Raw genomic sequence first — 18,299 nt, 5'->3', positions numbered from 1 at the left:
CTACACACATATTCCACGCGAAGTGCAGACAGATTGAAAAGAATTGCTGTTCACACAGACAAGCCCCTCAAGAAATGGATAAGTTTCCCACTTAGTGTGTGTTTCTAGTTCACTTCCCACCTGCACTTATTTCCAGATGGGCCGATGTCGAGGCCAGATGTAATAGTGCACCCCCTGCCACGAGCATCTATTGCTGATGTACGTAATGATGACCGATGCACTTTTACCCTACAATCTGGGACACTGTCAATGCCCATAACACTGCGGTCTATTTGTGCTAGTAGAGCTTGTCGTAAGATGATAAGGAAAGCATCAGTTGCTGACAATCTCCAGATAAAGAGAAAAATTAGTCACCGAGTGGTTTACGATTCCTTCAAAAACTCCACACTGGGAATGCTTCATCTCTTTAGCATTTTCTCTGCACCTTCGCAGCTGTTTTTATTCATGCTAATTTATCCTTTCGTTCTCAGGCTCATTGAAGATGAAGCAGTTAATCATTAATGCATCTTATCTCTTCAAAAATAAACAAACTAGACTCTTTGGAGAACGTACACACCCACACACAGTTATGCCAAACGTGCTACCTTATTACAACAGAATGTTATGTTGTTCCGATTGTTAATGAGGTCTTGATCAATATTTGGGAAATCACTGGGCCGTACCTTTCAGGGTACGGCCCAGTGATTTCTAACCTACTGGGTTGCGATACTTTACGAAGATTATCACAAGTCAAAAAAAAAAAAAAAAAGGAGACGAATAAATATTTGGGGCATTACGATTAATAATAAAAAATAATTACGTATTTTTTATGATAACCCCACACATGAAAGGTCATAGGACCTATAAGACTACAATGCCGTGTTTGGGTGACTTGAAAAGTTTGAGGCTGTACTCAGTAGGAAAAACAGTATGGAGAGATTGTTTCGAAGCAGAGAGATAGATGGAATGAAGGAAGCTGATGAGAAGTTAGTTCGGTCTTGAAAGGAACTGGAACATTATCTAAAGTAAGAGAGGATGAAGTGGAATCTTTCTTGCAGGTAATAAGGCATTCCTGCATTTTTATGGCACTGAAATTCCCTAATTGGTCTTATTCCCATTTGAGGATGCTGAGAGATCAGTGTTTAAGTCACTGGTTATGGAAGATCTTCAGGCTTTATCATTTGAGTACTGCAAGGTTTCTTGAATGAGGAAGGAATGTAGAACAGTCATCAGAGAGAGACATTTGTGTTAGGCGAATGTGTATCGTCTGGACAAATGGCAACCAGTCACGATCAGCGATGACATTTCTCGACGATTAAAACAAAAATGCACATCAAATGCCCTGCTGACTCTCCATGATTCTCAAAATGGGTCAATCAGATCGATTCCTTGTTTAAGGGCAATAAAGCTAATATACTCAACTTCATCACCCAGTACTCAGTGACAAGCTCATCCCAGACTTGCAGTGAAGAAGACAAGGACATCATGAAAGTGATTTCGGATGTTTTAGATCTCAACGCCCCTCCTAAAGTAGTCGGAAGGACTGAAGGATCTAGAAGACAAGCAACCCTTAAAGGGTATTTTTGAGTGGTGAAGTTTACTAGCGCAAAGATGAATTGGACAGAATTCATGCAATTGATGAGGGATTCAATACAATGAAGATTCTGTTTCATAGGCGGTACTCGAACTGACACGTTTACAACTCAACTGGAAATTGAACCAATTTAAATCATAACAAACAAAGCATAATTATGTATACACTGATTGGAAAGAAGTCTCGGACACCATTGCGTGAGGAACAAACAGCCATGTGGCTCCCATCTTAATAAGATGTAGGACCTTTCGCTGCGATGACTTCAGCAATCTTACTGGACATACTTTCCACAAGCGTAGGACAGTGATCAATGAGAATTTTGGACCATTCTTCCCGTTGGCACGTAATGAGGTCTTGGGCTGTTGTGTGGTGAACGTCCCTTGACCTCACCTGATGCTCGAAATTCATCCCACAGATGTTCAATAGGGTTGAGATCAGGTTCTGTGGAGGCCATTCAAATGTGGTGGCATTCATGTCCACAAACCAGTCTTATGACACGGTGCATTGTTTTGCCGAAAGACACAATAGTCAGTTCAGTAAAAATGCCACAAAGTAAGCAGCATTGCATTGTTCAGAATGTTCAGATACCTCTAGGAGTTCAATGTCCGTGACAACACAAACAGAGCTCCGAGGCCAAACCAGGAAAAACAGGACCATACCAATCACACCACCACCACCTCCGAATTTCATAGTTGGGGTTGCGCACTCTGGTAAGAGACGTTCACCGAGCATCCTCCACACCCGTCCATCTGCTGATTTTCGTCGTTCCGTAACACACCTTTCCAAGCTTCCAAGTCCCACTAAACAAGCAATTTGCACCATTGAAGAAGATGCTGCATGTTGGTTCGGGTAATGTAGGGCTTGCATTTTGCCGTCCTACCATGGAAATCTTCAGTTCTGAATGATTTTGGGCAGATTTATGTTCCAGTCGATGCCTGGAACACAGCATTTAACTTGTCGCCAATGAATGGCAGCTGTTACATATCTTTCGTTCACTGAAGGTAGAATTTGCAGCTGATATCCTTGAGCTTCCATCTCAGTATGGTATCACTGATTGTTCACTTGGAATGGTCCAGTTTGTCAAACAGATGGGCCTGCAAGATGGCTTCTTTCAATCTCGGTCAGTTCCCTTCTCGCAGCCATTTCACCCCCACACAATTGCACTAACTTGGGAGCATCATGTTGCTCCAATTTATGCTGGCTACGACCATGTGACTCGTTAGATAGCATGATTTTTCTCTATTTCGTCACTGCAACGGAAGATGTTTGTAGATTTTTCCCAGCAGACTTTGTGACTTTGGTTATCATCATTAGGATTAGCCGAGAACTATATATATATATAATTTTATGAAAAAAATTGAATGACTAGAACCGAGATTTAATTAAAAATGGTTTTAATATAAACACACTACTAGTTTCGGCCTGTAACAGCCTTCTTCAGGCGACATTATAAAAGAAAAAACACTAAACATTGAGGGTTAAAAGACTATGAACAACATAGACAGTCTTTATACATAATTAGCATGAAAACGTTGTAGTTATATTTGAAGCTGTTCTTTCATTTGTTGCATTGTTGGGAGAGTGCGTGCTTGCTGCATCACGTGAACGCCAGTACATGATTACAGCTGAATGACTATCCGGGAGGTTGTAGCTTAAGTTGTTATTTAGATGAACAGGATTGAAGATGATTTCTCTCTATTTCGTCACTGCAACGGAAGATGTTTGTAGATTTTTCCCAGCAGACTTTGGGACTTTGGTTATCATCATTAGGATTAGCCGAGAAGAGGATATGACTTGATAATGCACTTGCTCGCTGTCTCTTGTAAGTAATGTCTCTCATGTGTTCTTCCATACGCATTTCGACAGATTTGTCTGTCTGCCCGAAATAAGGAATATCGCAGTCACATAATATTTTATATACGCCAGGGTATTTGAGTTGATGATGACAAGGTTTTGGGTGGCTAATTAAGGAACGGATCTTTGGAAGTGGAGTGAACAAGGTTCTGATATTGTATTTTTTTAGAACTTTTGCTAATTTATGTGAAACAGTACTTATGTAAGGAATAGATATATTGCTTTTGAATCTATTTGTTTCTTCTGAGTGATGTCTGGGAGGATTAAGAAGGAATTTGTTAATGATTTTCTTGGAATATCCATTAACTTCGAAAGAAGTTTTCAGATGGTTTATTTCTGTAAGCAGTTCATTTGGATCATCAAGAAGAGAACGGGCTCTATGTCCCAAGGTGGAAATTATTCCAAGCTTATGAGGAGGGAAATGATGGGATTGACTGTGCAGTTATCTGTTGGTATGTGTGGGTTTTCTATATATCGATATTTTTAGTTTACCAGCAGAAGAGCGAGTCAGTTTGACATCAAGAAAAGGCAAGGAATTATCCGTTTCCAGCTCAGCAGTAAACTTAATACTTTGATGTCGGCTATTGAGATGTTCGAGGAAAACCATAAGGGATTCATGTCCATGGCTCCAAACAATGAAGACATCATCCACATAACGTTTCCAAACTTTAGGTGTTAAAATAAAGGAAGAGATAGCCTTGGTTTCAAAATCTTCTAAGTAAATATTTGCAAGAACCGGAGATAAAGGATTACCCATAGCCAGTCCATGATTTTGTTTGTATATATTATCTTGAAATTTGAAGTAACCGGACCTGATGCAATGTGTAAGCAAGGCTAACATTTTTTTGGATAACATTGTCCTTGATTAATGTTAGGACTTCATCTGTTGGGACATTAGTGAACAAAGAAGTTATGTCCAAGCTAGCCATGATGTCATTTTCATCAACTGTAATATCCTTGATGTATGTAACAAATTCTGTAGTGTTCTTGATAAAGGAAGGTGATTTCCCTGAAAAACTTTTGAGGTATTTGGCAAGGTATTTTGAAAGATTGTATGTAGGAGAATCGATACCTTCTACAATTGGGCGTAATGGGGTGTTCTCTTTATGGATTTCAGGAACACCATATATGCGAGGAATTAACGGATGGAGACAGCGAAGAGATAAACGGACGTTTCGGGATAATTCAGTTGTTGTTTTTAATAAGTTGTTTGTACGATTTTGAAGTTCACGAGTTGGATCTCTCTCAAGTATTGAGTAGGTATCATTATGTAGTAAATCATTTTATTCTTGTAATCTTCGGAGTTCATGATGACTGTTGCATTTCCTTTATCTGCAGGGAGGATGATTATATCTCTGTTGTTTTTTAAACTTTTAATAGCTTTGCGTTCAGTTGAAGTAATGTTGTCTGCAGGTGGTTTTGCGTTATTGATAATAAAGATTGATTCAATACGTAAAAGGTTTGCATCTTGTGGAGGGAGAAAAGAAGCAGCTCTTTCTATTTTTGTAAGTAGTGTTTCCTTTGGTATTAATTTCGGGGAAGGAATGAAGTTTAGACCTTTACTAAGGATGCTTTGTTCTACATCTGAAAGTATATAGGAGGATTTGTTGATAACGACTTTGTCAATATTGATGTGTGGTTTTGAGTTCCTATTATTTTGTAATCTCTTTAACGTTTCAAATTTTCTTATAAGATTTACTTTATTATATTGTATTCTGGCTGCTTGAGATTCACAGTATGTATTAAAGGTTTGCCAACTTTCATTATCTAGAGATTCTTCCAGTATTTCAGCTATGGTTTTTTTTTTATTGAAAAGAAAAGCGAGAGTGCGTTTAGTATCCGATATTCTTTCAGACAGTAGGTCTAATTTAGTTTTATGATAGATTCTCTTCGCACGTTCAGTTGTTATGTTTTCTTTAAAGCATATAAATTTAGGAAAGATAGCATGGAATTTGCAACGTTATAAGAAGACCAACCTGTTAATGTTTAGTCCAATCCTCTTTAGTGTCTTGTTGAAGTTTCTTTTATTATTGATAATAGAAGCCTCGTCATGAAGGTTATAGATGACAGAATGATCTTTGACTCGGTTAACATACATAGTTTTATGAAAAACTATAATATATAACTATAATATAGAGATATAATCATCCTCCCTGCAGATAAAGGAAATGCAACAGTCATCCTGAACTCCGAAGATTACAAGAATAAAATGATTGAATTACTACATAATGATACCTACTCAATACTTGAGAGAGATCCAACTCGTGAACTTCAAAATCGTACAAACAACTTATTAAAAACAACAACTGAATTATCCCGAAACGTCCGTTTATCTCTACGCTCTCTCCATCCGTTAATTCCCCGCATATATGGTGTTCCTAAAATCCATAAAGAGAACACCCCATTACGCCCAATTGTAGAAGGTATCGATTCTCCTACATACAATCTTTCAAAATACCTTGCCAAATACCTCAAAAGTTTTTCAGGGAAATCACCTTCCTTTATCAAGAACACTACAGAATTTGTTACATACATCAAGGATATTACAGTTGATGAAAATGACATCATGGCTAGCTTGGACATAACTATTTTGTTCACTAATGTCCCAACAGATGAAGTCCTAACATTACTCAAGGACAAGTTATCCAAAAAAATGTTAGCCTTGCTTACACATTGCATCAGGTCCGGTTACTTCAAATTTCAAGATAATATATACAAACAAAATCATGGACTGGCTATGGGTAATCCTTTATCTCCGGTTCTTGCAAATATTTACTTAGAAGATTTTGCAACCAAGGCTATCTCTTCCTTTATTTTAACACCTAAAGTTTGGAAACGTTATGTGGATGATGTCTTCATTGTTTGGAGCCATGGACATGAATCCCTTATGGTTTTCCTCGAACATCTCAATAGCCAACATCAGAGTATTAAGTTTACTGCTGAGCTTGAAACGGATAATTCCTTGCCTTTTCTTGATGTCAAACTGACTCGCTCTTCTGGTAAACTAAAAATATCGATATATAGAAAAACCCACACATACCAACAGATATCTGCACAGTCAGTCCCATCATTTCCCTCCTCATAAGCTTGGAATAATTTCCACCTTGGGACATAGAGCCCGTTCTCTTCTTGATGATCCAAATGAACTGCTTACAGAAATAAACCATCTGAAAACTTCTTTTGAAGTTAATGGATATTCCAAGAAAATCATTAACAAATTCCTTCTTAATCCTTCCAGACATCACTCAGAAGAAACAAATAGATTCAAAAGCAATATATCTATTCCTTACATAAGTACTGTTTCACATAAATTAGCAAAAGTTCTAAAAAAAATACAATATCAGAACCTTGTTCACTCCACTTCCAAAGATCCGTTCCTTAATTAGTCACCCAAAACCTTGTCATCATCAACTCAAATACCCTGGCGTATATAAAATATTATGTGACTGCGATATTCCTTATTTCGGGCAGACAGACAAATCTGTCGAAATGCGTATGGAAGAACACATGAGAGACATTACTTACAAGAGACAGCGAGCAAGTGCATTATCAAGTCATATCCTCTTCTCGGCTAATCCTAATGATGATAACCAAAGTCTGCTGGAAAAATCTACAAACATCTTCCGTTGCAGTGACGAAATAGAGAGAAATCATCTTCAATCCTGTTCATCTAAATAACAACTTAAGCTACAACCTCCCAGATAGTCATTCAGCTGTAATCATGTACTGGCGTTCACGTGATGCAGCAAGCACGCACTCTCCCAACAATGCAACAAATGAAAGAACAGCTTCAAATACAACTAGAACGTTTTCATGCTAATTATGTATAAAGACTGTCTATGTTGTTCATAGTCTTTTAACCCTCAATGTTTAGTGTTTTTTCTTTTATAATGTCACCTGAAGAAGGCTGTTACAGGCCGAAACTAGTAGTGTGTTTATATTAAAACCTTTTTAATTAAATCTCGGTTCTAGTCATTCAATTTTTTTCATAAAACTATGTATGTTAACCGAGTCAATGATCATTCTGTCACTCACTCACTCACTCACACACACACACACACACACACACACACACACACACACACACACACACACACACACAGTTCTGTTATTTTTCATTTACTTTAAAAGTCAACTCAGCCGGACTTGTCCAAGAGGATAGTGTATTCGCTTTCCAATCAATAGGCTGCGAATGTTTGTAAATGTCTTTAGTTGGGTAATGATTTTCAACGTCCGATGTAACACTATCACCTCGCTTATTAGAAAACTTAAAAATGTCCCATATTTGATCTCTGGACCACATTTGTAGATTAGGCAAAAAAAAAAAATAAATAAATAAATAAATAAATAAATATATATATATATATATATATACACACACACACCGAAAAACAACATAAATAATATAAAAATAATTTCTCAAATTCCCGTAGCCCACTTATTAATGTACTAGAGGTTGGTAACCTTTTGTGGGCGGGGGTTACATAAAAAAAAATGAAAAGATGTTACAAAGCAACAGGGGTATACAACTGTAAAGATAAAGACAACTTCATTCAGCGTCCTATCTTTAGAGCTAATGGCTGAAGTTTCTAAGTAACCAAACATGTTATCTGAAGGTGGGGTAGCTATTTGTGTTGTTGCACGTGATATCAACAACTGAAATCAGAAGAACGAATACTAAACGAGGGAAGAATCCAAATAATCCGTAGGTTTCAGTATCTGCCACATACTCCAATGGGTTGCATTAAAATTATGTTTTAATTCTTTTTAGGCATTCTTTCTTTCTTTTTTTTTTTTTTTGACGATAGTAAGAATACCGCGCCTACACTTGCAGATATGCGGTGTTCCAATCCCACCCTATTAAAACTGTTGGCAGTGAAACTGGGAAAAAAAAAGTCAAAATAACAGAACGTCGGATATTTGCAAGTAAAACTAAAATTCATTACACGAACGCCAACTATTCCTGTAATCGTTCTGGAAAAGAGTGGACGATAATAAATGCAAATGGAACATAAAGCTTTCGAATTCAAACTCATAGAAAAAAAGCTTTAGATTTTATGGCATGGGAGGGAGGGTCCAAATCTGTCAACCTCCTCTTCGAGGGTGCTCAAACTTGTATGGCAGCACCCACTAGTGCCTTACGTGTGTATCTAATGAAGAGGAATCGAAAAGGAGTCGAGAAGGTGCTCGACTAAGACAGGAGTGACACGAGACTTGTGGAGAAGAATGATACTTCACACAGAAGTGATTAATCAAACACTGGACAGAAGGTTTTGTGGAGTGTTGACTTTGCCGCAACTCCGTAAGTATTTCTGTGAATTGATGTTATTTGCTGGAGATCTTTTATAGGCGACTCATTTAATACTTCAGTTTGTTTCTTGACGCCAAGTGGGTGAAAAATCATCCATAAAATACAAAAATAAAGGCCAAAAACTTTCGAAAGGTCAAAAACGTAAAAAAATGCTTTTTTTTTTTATTATTATAAGGCATATGTTTTATGTAAAAAACTGTTCCCGAATCAAAGAGCCAAAAATAGTAATTAAATCCAGTTCATATGCTTTTTTTCAATAAATGTTGGCCAATCAAAATATTTTATTGCTCTTTTTGACAAGACTTAAAAGAGATTTAAGTTCAAAGCCGATGAATCAAAAGTGAGAAATTGTCTTGAGAAGTTCTGTCATAACAGACAGATTTTGTCTGGAAGGTCGTAAGCCAAACAATAAATTTTTCAGGAAATATTTTTTAAAAGAATTCCAATTTGGTTTTCTATTGGTTGCTATTTCCTGGTCACTCAGTGAATCAGAACAAACTGCAGAACTTAATTGAATGTTCCAGGTGACACTGATTGAGCAACATGAGCCCAGGACTGATGACACTCATCAAAATGAGTTTAAAAAATTGTCCCAAACAAAACACCTTACCGACAGCGATGGTGCGGACAACAAAGAACCACTTAATACACAACGCACTCTATTTGTGGAGTTGTAGAATTCGTGTTTGAAGGCGCAGCAATTTCATGAAACTCTTTTGGCGAAAGACAAATTCCGAAGGTTAGAAAAAAGGCCAACACAAAGCACTCCATTACCTCAGAGAGTAAAGAAAGCGGCACCTGCCTCTATGGAAGCCAATGATTTAAAGACCTTTTTCGTTCTTTTTTTTTAACTCCTCTTTTCTACCCGTTTGATGTTCCTTATTACTGCTTAGTTAAGAAAAAAGGGAGATGCTAACGCACCTGGTCGTAAATCAAGAGAGTAGTGGCTTTGACTACGGTGACAGGAGTTTGGTTGTGTGGAAAGGGGGGGTAGGGCTTGATTAAATACGTCCTTGGGCAAATCGTGGAACCGGTCTGCTATTCTGATTAGTAGGGAATGAAGAGAAGAGCGGGCGGAGGTTTACGCCGACTCGATCGTGTTACAGTTTCCTAAATACGAGGCTAAACGGGGACGTACAAGAATGGGAGGTAGAGAACGGTTTTTGAATGTCAGGGTCGCCTGTTTAGCGTCTCGTAGCTCTCGTTTTCGTCACCTGGGATGCGATCTTGATGCGCTGATCGTATAAAGGGATCAAAATGGAAGCTGACGATTATCGGTTTGCCACAAAGAACAGTTTTACGATAGACTAAACACAATGAAGATATCGAAATGGGGAGGGGAGGCACGGAAGTTAGAAATGATATTCAAAGCACAGTTTTGATGCTTTGATGTTTTGATAAATTAAAAATCTTTTCAGAAGGAATAATTCGGAACCTATTTTTCACACGTGACTGGTTTCACATAAGAAAAAAAATGCATTCTTGGATGTAACCGAAGAATTTCCAACTCCACTAGTCTCAAGCTGGTTTCTGCAGACTATTTTTCTAAACTGTGGCGCCCTAAGTGGCCATGCGAGTGACTAGTTGTGCCCAAAAGAAACCACTTGACTGCTCTTCTGCGCTGACGACATTGAAAAGACCCTAAAATTAGAAGCTATTGTTCGCAATCACGTGAACTTTCTACGTTACAAAAGAACTGAATGCCGAGCAGTACTGCACACTAAATCTACCGTCGATACATCCGCCACTTGTTCGAACCGGTCGCAGCTCACTTCTGTTCGCTCGTTCCACCTGTCTAGCGTTCATCACTCTCCAGGTTGCCGGAAACGCCTCCTCCTACCCGCTGTCAAGAAAGTACCGTAACTTCCCGCAGTATCGAAGCGTAGTGACTCACGGTTCATCAGTCCGGAGGCGTCCCTTGACCTGATGTTTGTTCCACATTCGGCCGGTTCGATGTCTGCATGACCCCCGCTATCCGTGGATGCGCACACCTACGAGATTTATGTATTTGTTTGTCGTGGGGAGGACAAAAGAAGTAGTTTAATCCTCCGAACTAGCGAACCTTGACCACCGGTGTGAAGGGTGAGAAGGGGGGGGGGTTAGCAGGTGACTCTACTGTAGCTGCACAACGTACGTTATGGTGTCAGCCTAAGATTACCACGGACAAAACACGGTGATCGAAAAAGAACATTAACCTGCTGAAATGCTGGCGGCAAAAGTTTTTGTTGTTGTTTTCTGATATTTGAGTTTAGCAAGTCCCAATCTATAGGCAAAATAACTGGATGGCCAGTTGCTTTTAGAAGCACTCTCCATAAATACAATTATGCACGGGGCATGGGATTCGAATTTAAAATCCTTCCTACGATGCAGAGAACATTTATAAGAGGCCTTTCAACTGAAGGCCAGTGAACCGGTCTCATTCAGAGCAGGCAGACAAAGCAGCCACAAGAAGACGTTCAATTAACAGCCTTCGAATGGACATGCAAACAAACCACCGCCGAACTATATGGGCAGAGCGATGCGATGGATTACACGGGTGGATTCGGAGTTTTTTTCTTTTCGAGCCGTCTCCAAGATTTCTTTTATTAAAACAATGATTCGCTTCATTTAGAGAAAGCGTCTGGAGAATTTGTGAAGAATTATAGATAGAAATGGTTATTGCAATACATCAAGGCAAATGAAGTCGCCATATTTCTTCCCTGGGCCTAATGAAGTCCTCGTTCAGATTTCCTATGAATCATCTCTTTCTTTCATTGCTTAGCCAAATGCTGCATCTCAGAAGTGCAAAGTCAGTTACGCTGGCGATGAGAGGGGTGTGACTCAAGACAGAAGAGATTCCAAGAAAAAAGAAATTTGTGACAGTGGCATCTTCGGGCGATGTGCAGGACTAGCTGTATCTTCGGTGGACAAAGGTCATGCATATGAGGGAGCGCATTCTGACCAAGACAAATTGCTAGATTTAAAAAAAAAAAAAAAAAAAAAAACTGAATCTCTGTGTGTGTGTGCGCGCGCACTAGCTCGCGCGTGCGGTACTACGCTCTACAGCCTGAACAGGAGAGCATGTATGTCGCGTGTCTCGGCCCGCCACGCCACGTGGGGCGGCACTTTTTTTTTTTTTTTTTTTTGGTTTCTTTCCAGACAGACAACCCCCGACTGAGGCACGAGGAGGCAGACAGTTGGGCCTCCCCTCTCATCCACAGTCGTGACCAAATCTCCCTGCCTGACAGTTTAACCTTCGCATTTTTCTTGTGGAAGAGAGGGCGTGGACGTTGACCAAATTTCGGGAATTAATCTCTTTCTGTGAGAAATGGCCCATGATTTATGCATGTGTGAGTGCGCACACAAAGAACGAACGAAGAGATGAGCGCGAGATGCAGTAGCTGTCAGTGCTGGGGGGGGGGGACAGAGAAAGGCACGTGCTTGAACAAAGAAGTTTGTTCTTGAGAATTCCAAGCACAACAGAATGCTCAGACATCCCTATTTTTCTTATGTCACCTCTTGTAATTAGGGGAAAAATACATTTCCTGCGTGGCATTCTCAAGGAGAAGTCACTACCAGGACTGCACTTCCTCACTCACGTGATTCAAATACTTTGCGTTTGCATTCCATACTATTTTCTTCCAGGACAAAGAATAAAGATTCTACAAATCCTCCCACTTTTAATATAGTAAACACACACACACAGTAATTTCGCTGAAAAGTAACTCCCAGACAAAAATATTTCGGTTGCTTTAAATTAAAACCTAACTAACATTCCACTGGTTGAGGCAACCCACGAATTTTATTCTAACACGTAGTTGAAGCTTGTATGCATGCAGTATTTCCCCCCTCCTCTCTATTCATTTTCATCCAGATGGTTGCAGTTATTACACATCACCTTCAAATGTTCTCAACTGTCAAATACCTCGTGGATAGTGAGATACAATACCTCACAGCACGCGCTGAGGCGGGATTTATAAGTAAGGACTGTCCTACACAGGATGCAGCACTGATCTCTAGTAGAACAGTTCCTCCTTTGGTTCTGGATTCGATCCCGTTTTATCGTACCGTTTTCTACCTTCGTTTGTTTTTCCTACCCCGTTTTTCATATATGTAAAGAGAATACGCCACGAAGACAACGGGATACATTCGCAATAGTATTTTTTTGAATGCTATTGCATCTTGGGCTGTAGTTCTTTCTTAACTTGGGGGCTGGTGTAGCTATTAGCTTATGATTTTTAAATCGACGTTTCCAATTTCATCATGGTTGTTCCAATTGTCATCTGGTAAACAGACACGAGTGAAAAAAAAAAAAGTATCCTATTATAACAACTCCGTAGAATCTGTTGCTGTGGCTTTTCCTGTCGCATGCTGACACTAGAATGCTCCATTACTACATTTGATTTTTGTCATGGAGGAAGACGCAAATGCAGTCGTTATAACAACTGAATTTGTCCACTTGGTTCTGATTGAATGAAATGTCCTAGTATTAACAGCTTTAATGGCAAGTCCTAGGATCTATTAGGACAATGAGTTATATTTGGTAAACCTGATAAATCTTAAGAAAAAAACACGAACTGAATCAGAATAAAATTTTGCTTTGCTTTAGAAAAAAAAAATTAAATTGTCACAACCTGCATAGTTTAGGTGTGGTTTCCTTAACTTTTTGTTGGTAAGAATGCGCTAAAAATCCCGATAAGCAGAAGAAATTTGGTTTTCTGGGTGATCCAACTACATCTATTAAAACTCTCAAAAGCGTGTAGTTCTAATCATTTGTATTTTCTTGTAGCAATGCGTCTCATATTAATGTAGAGAAAGAAAAAATAAAAGGTCTTCACTTCCGCCATTTTCGACGTCCTATATGTTCATTCACAAGAACACACACTTCACGTCTCTAATTACCCACAATCCATCACTGCCATCATGGAGCTTCTAAAGTTTCCCAAAATGAGATCAATCAAGTTTTCGGTTAGAGGATACGAAAGAAAACGTAGATGCACAGAAGAAGGTTTCTCTTTGGTGTAGCGGAGATGCTCGTGCGAGCCCAGGAGCAATTGAACATTTTTTTAATTTTTTTAAGGCGAAACAAACAGAAAGGTCAGTGGTTAGGTGATGGAATGCTTCGTGGCAAAACAAAAGACATCTCATATTAAAGCCGGATTTAGTTTTTTCCAACTCCAATAAGATCATTAAGAAGAGCTTCCTGCACGTGGCCAATGAACTTCCTATCATGTAGTGCTTTTTTTTTTTCTCTCATTTTTTTCGTACTTTCTAAGTACGGATTTCCGAAACGGATCTCCAAAAATCCTGCGAGTAGCATCGGTTGCCCGTGTATTAAGCACACACAGGCAACAACGTTTCTTACCACTCCACGGTATTCCGCTAGGAGCACTGGGAAACCGTCTTGACGGCATGAGCTGCATACAAAGCAGGTCCACCTTCAGAGCGGCTACTTGCGTCTTCCGATACCCTTGGAGATCTCTGTAGGGGATGCGGCACGCCGGAGGAAAACGAGGATCTTATTAAGGATGTGATTTAATTATGGGGTACAGGTTGCTTTGGATTTGAGAAGTTTCTGGTTTGCGCCATTGCACAAGAAAACGTCCGTGAATTAACACAACCTGTCGCTTCTCTGGCGAACACACACACACGCTGGACCGAAGGTGCGACCACGACCAGTCTGTTGAATTATGGGAGAGAAAAAAAAAAACTTAATGTCGCATGCCGTGTTAATGATCGAGTTATTTCATTGATTTAAGATAAACCCAACAGCCACACCACCCCTCATCAGTATTGGATTCGCCACCTCTGCTCAGTGGAATCACAATATCCGTATGCAAAAACAATTAACTGAAAATTGAACTGTTAAATCAGGCTTAATGAACAGAACAACATAAATAATAATGCACTGCACCCAAAAGCTATTGACCATGAGTCGTTTGTGAAGCTCTCTCTCTAAGGTTAAACCCGGTGGGGACTGAAATAACTATGGCTGCGCTGAGAGAGGAGTATATTAGGTCTGTAATTGCATGTGTTGTCTGGTCTGACTGTTTCGGTATGAGAAAATCCTGCCGTACTCGTATAAAACTATCCCTTATTAGGAATGTATACTTCTATGCCAAAAATATCAGTATACATTGGAGGGAGAGAGAAAAGAGGGGAGAACATACTAATGTGTTACGCATTTTGATGTGGATTTTTGCTACTAAATGATAGCGCAGTGATACATAATAATAGATATCTCTCTCTCTCTCCCTTCCTATCACACGCATGCGCACACGCATATATAATAGTTTAATTTCAATAATGATAGATTTAAACGGAAATGACGTAATACTTCTTACAAATTTGCTCGAAATTCTTAAGTCATGCATTTATAAAGTATGCAATAATATGCAAAAATAAAATAAAATAAAATAAAAACAATATTTAAAAAACATTCTTATCCCCCACCCACTATCTACTACTTTACGTGGGTAGAAGTCGCATAAAAAGTAAATGATCATTACATGTTTTTTTTTTTTTTTTCCACGATAAACTTGTCCGCAAAAAGATCGTAAACCAGTCGTTCTTCAGTAAACTACTGGATTGGATAATAAACAAATTATTTCAGGGCCTGAACAGTAAAAAAATAAATATTGATATCAAAGAGGAGTAACATGAAAAATTTCAGACAAATAATATCTAAAATAAGCAAATTAGGCTATAAATATTGAACAGTAAACGGTTTTTTTTTTTTTTTTTTTTTTCAAGCTTGCAGCCTTCAATAAACGGCGCGGTCTCACTTCGGCCATTTAAATTCATCTACCACCTGAAGCCAATCAGAAACATCTCCATCGTAGGTTTCGAACAAACAACTTTTGTTGCAAAATGGAGATCTCATCCCTTATGGGCACCCATGCCAGCGAGTACCAGTTCTTACATACATGATATTATAGTAACACAAGGCACAAATGCATGTAGTCCGTACCACAAGAAAGATCGCCGATTAGCGGAACTTGTTCTGCACTTTTTTTTTTTTTTTTTTTTGACGATTTCTAAGTCAGCCCATCGTTGGAGCAGGTATTTGCCAAAATATTTGCGGGTATTTGCCAAAAAAATAAAATAAAATAAAATAAAATAAATAATAATATATTATGAATATGAATACGAAAGAATATTAATAATATTATATTAATGAATATAATATGTATTCAAAGAAATCCTGCTTCAACATTTTTCTTTCTTTTTTGCTACGTGATATCCTTTGCATATGCAATCATAATTGTGAGGATAATAATATGGAACATATACACGGCGCATTTAGCTGGGGTAGGATACAGTACTATTCTTGTTTTTGTGCTATATGCATTAAAAAAAAAAAAAAAAAAGAATAGCCCAGAAAACTTGTCAAAATTTTCATGTAACTTCACAAATTTTCATTGTGCCTATTTCTACTTTAAGCCATTAGTTCAACCTTGTCAATAGCTAAATATAAAATTCCATACCATTGGATAGAGTCCCTTTCTTCTGCCGGACTAGAAGCATTACGACTGTATTGGATTCTAAAAAGAGAATATTTTAAGATTATATGATTAGTTTCAAATTAAACTTGACTCATATGTCTTTGGAGGATTCTATCATAGTTTGCTAGCCACACACAGTTGGATTCATTAAAATTTAATTATTATCGCTGAATGAATCACTGCACGTATCGTTATCGCCACCAATATCAGGAACCCAACGGATTTTTTTTTTAACACACGAAACTCTTGAATGAAGTGTCATTCGCTTCACTTCTATTAAAATTATGACAACGTCATCTGTCCTTTGAAGCCTGTCACAAAAAAAAAAAAAAATGAAAACATCAAGTAATTAACGAATTTCGAATTTTTTTATCTATAAAATTCATAAATAAGAAAGATAATTAAAACTGATTAATTATCTTTGTTATTTATGCTTCACGTGAGAATGCACGTTTTGCATATGACGATTTTTTATGCTTTAAGCTTTAGTTATGTTTACATCGATAAAAAAAAAAAGCGCAGACGACAGATGTGATTGCGCCGCGTTTTCTAAAAATAAACTTGATTAAATGTTTTTTACTGAATACTGCCAACGTTTACATATCAAAATCGACATTTTTCCCCACTAATTTAGGAATTCCAATACTAAATTCTTAACTGCAATATTTCATGACTAAGATTAATTAATGTTGTTTAATATTCACAAGATTCTACAAATTTCTGTAGAATTCAGGCGACTAAGCAAATTTTATTTTATTTTATTTTTTACTTATTTATTTTTTATTTATTTATTTTTTATTTATTTATTTTTTACTTGTTTTGAATTGTCTTGATAGTGGCCACCGTTTATCCCAAGTCACAGCTGGGAACGAAATACCTAAGAAACATCTTACGATGGCAATTACATAATTATAATATCCAACAAAGAAAATCTTTAAGTAAATAGGATCCACCAAAAAATGGCATCGCATCGTAACAGCAAACAAAGGCACAATATTCAATCTCATATTTTTTTCCGGTCACACACGAACCATTCTGCCAAGGTTCTATTTCTTCGAAGGCAATTTGGACTCTATTAGGTGCGAAGATATAGCTAAACACACTTTTAAAGTGTCGAATAGAAAAACAGCTTTATTTTTACTTGTGACGGAGACCTTGGCCTGGGCCACACGATGCTGACACCGGTGTTCAAGTAGGATTGTTCTTCAAGATTAATATCTGAATCATCTATCAAAGTTAGCGCGACCTAATACACACAGATGGCCAGTAATTCCAGGATTCGCCTTTTGTGCTGTCATGGTAACAATATCCAGGGATATAACTTCGTGCACACCCCGACAGTAGACTCCGGCAAGGTTGCAACACGTGTAGGAATCACGCATGACAGGTTATGGACGTGGATAACCATTTTTAGTTTTCTTTTTTGTTATTATTTTGGTTTTTATGGTGGACAGGCAGCGCTAATGCCATCATTAGGTAATGGCAGGCCAACGCGTGCATGCCTATCAGGGTGTCTAAGGTTAATAACGATACTAATTCTTTTAAAGGGCTTTTAAGTCTCTAATCAACTTGATTTGCTTACCACGGAAGTTCAAAGGGTGAAAGAGAAGCAAATCTTATACTGGTAGCATAATTTTTCTTTCCCTGTAGGCAAATTGGCGATGGACATCAATTTGCACTGGCGAAGCCCACAGTCCCATGTTTTATTTGAAGAAAGACTTGGGAAACCAGATATGCAGCCCCTTCCCTCACCGCATTTCTGAAATTCAAGAAACCGGGCGATCGCTCATAAAATTGGTGGCTAACAAGAACAGTATTTATCATTTTATCTCAATATTCCGAGGAAAGTTAAATTAACTAAATCAACTAAATTAATTAAATTATCTAACCACACACACGCGCACCTATATCTGGATAGGAGTTAATCTGAAGGCCTTTGAGTTAAGTTTGGCAAATAAGCTAGAAAGAGAAGTATAACTGGGCTATACAATGTGGTCAAAGTAATGAGCGAGTCTAATCGTTTTCTATTATTATTATTAGGTGACACCTCCAGGGAGTCCAAAGATTCATCGAGAGA

At 38.1% G+C, this 18,299-nt stretch overlaps 1 long non-coding RNA gene across 1 annotated transcript in view; it reads right to left on the bottom strand.

Moving 5' to 3' along the window:
• Positions 1–18,299, bottom strand: part of LOC150105304 (uncharacterized) — a 169,813-nt gene that overhangs the window by 61,457 nt on the left and 90,057 nt on the right. Inside the window, exon 2 of the long non-coding RNA XR_016548474.1 lies at positions 16,205–16,261. This is a non-coding gene — a long non-coding RNA (uncharacterized LOC150105304). The remainder of the gene's footprint in view (positions 1–16,204; positions 16,262–18,299) is intronic.

Source organism: Typopeltis vanoorti, chromosome 6 (genome assembly GCF_054136105.1).
Source record: "Typopeltis vanoorti isolate ZY-2024b chromosome 6, IOZ_Tvanoo_1.0, whole genome shotgun sequence".
Classification (NCBI taxonomy): domain Eukaryota; kingdom Metazoa; phylum Arthropoda; class Arachnida; order Uropygi; family Thelyphonidae; genus Typopeltis; species Typopeltis vanoorti.
Note: the sequence above shows the minus strand (reverse complement) of the source record. Positions and strands in the feature narration are given on the sequence as shown.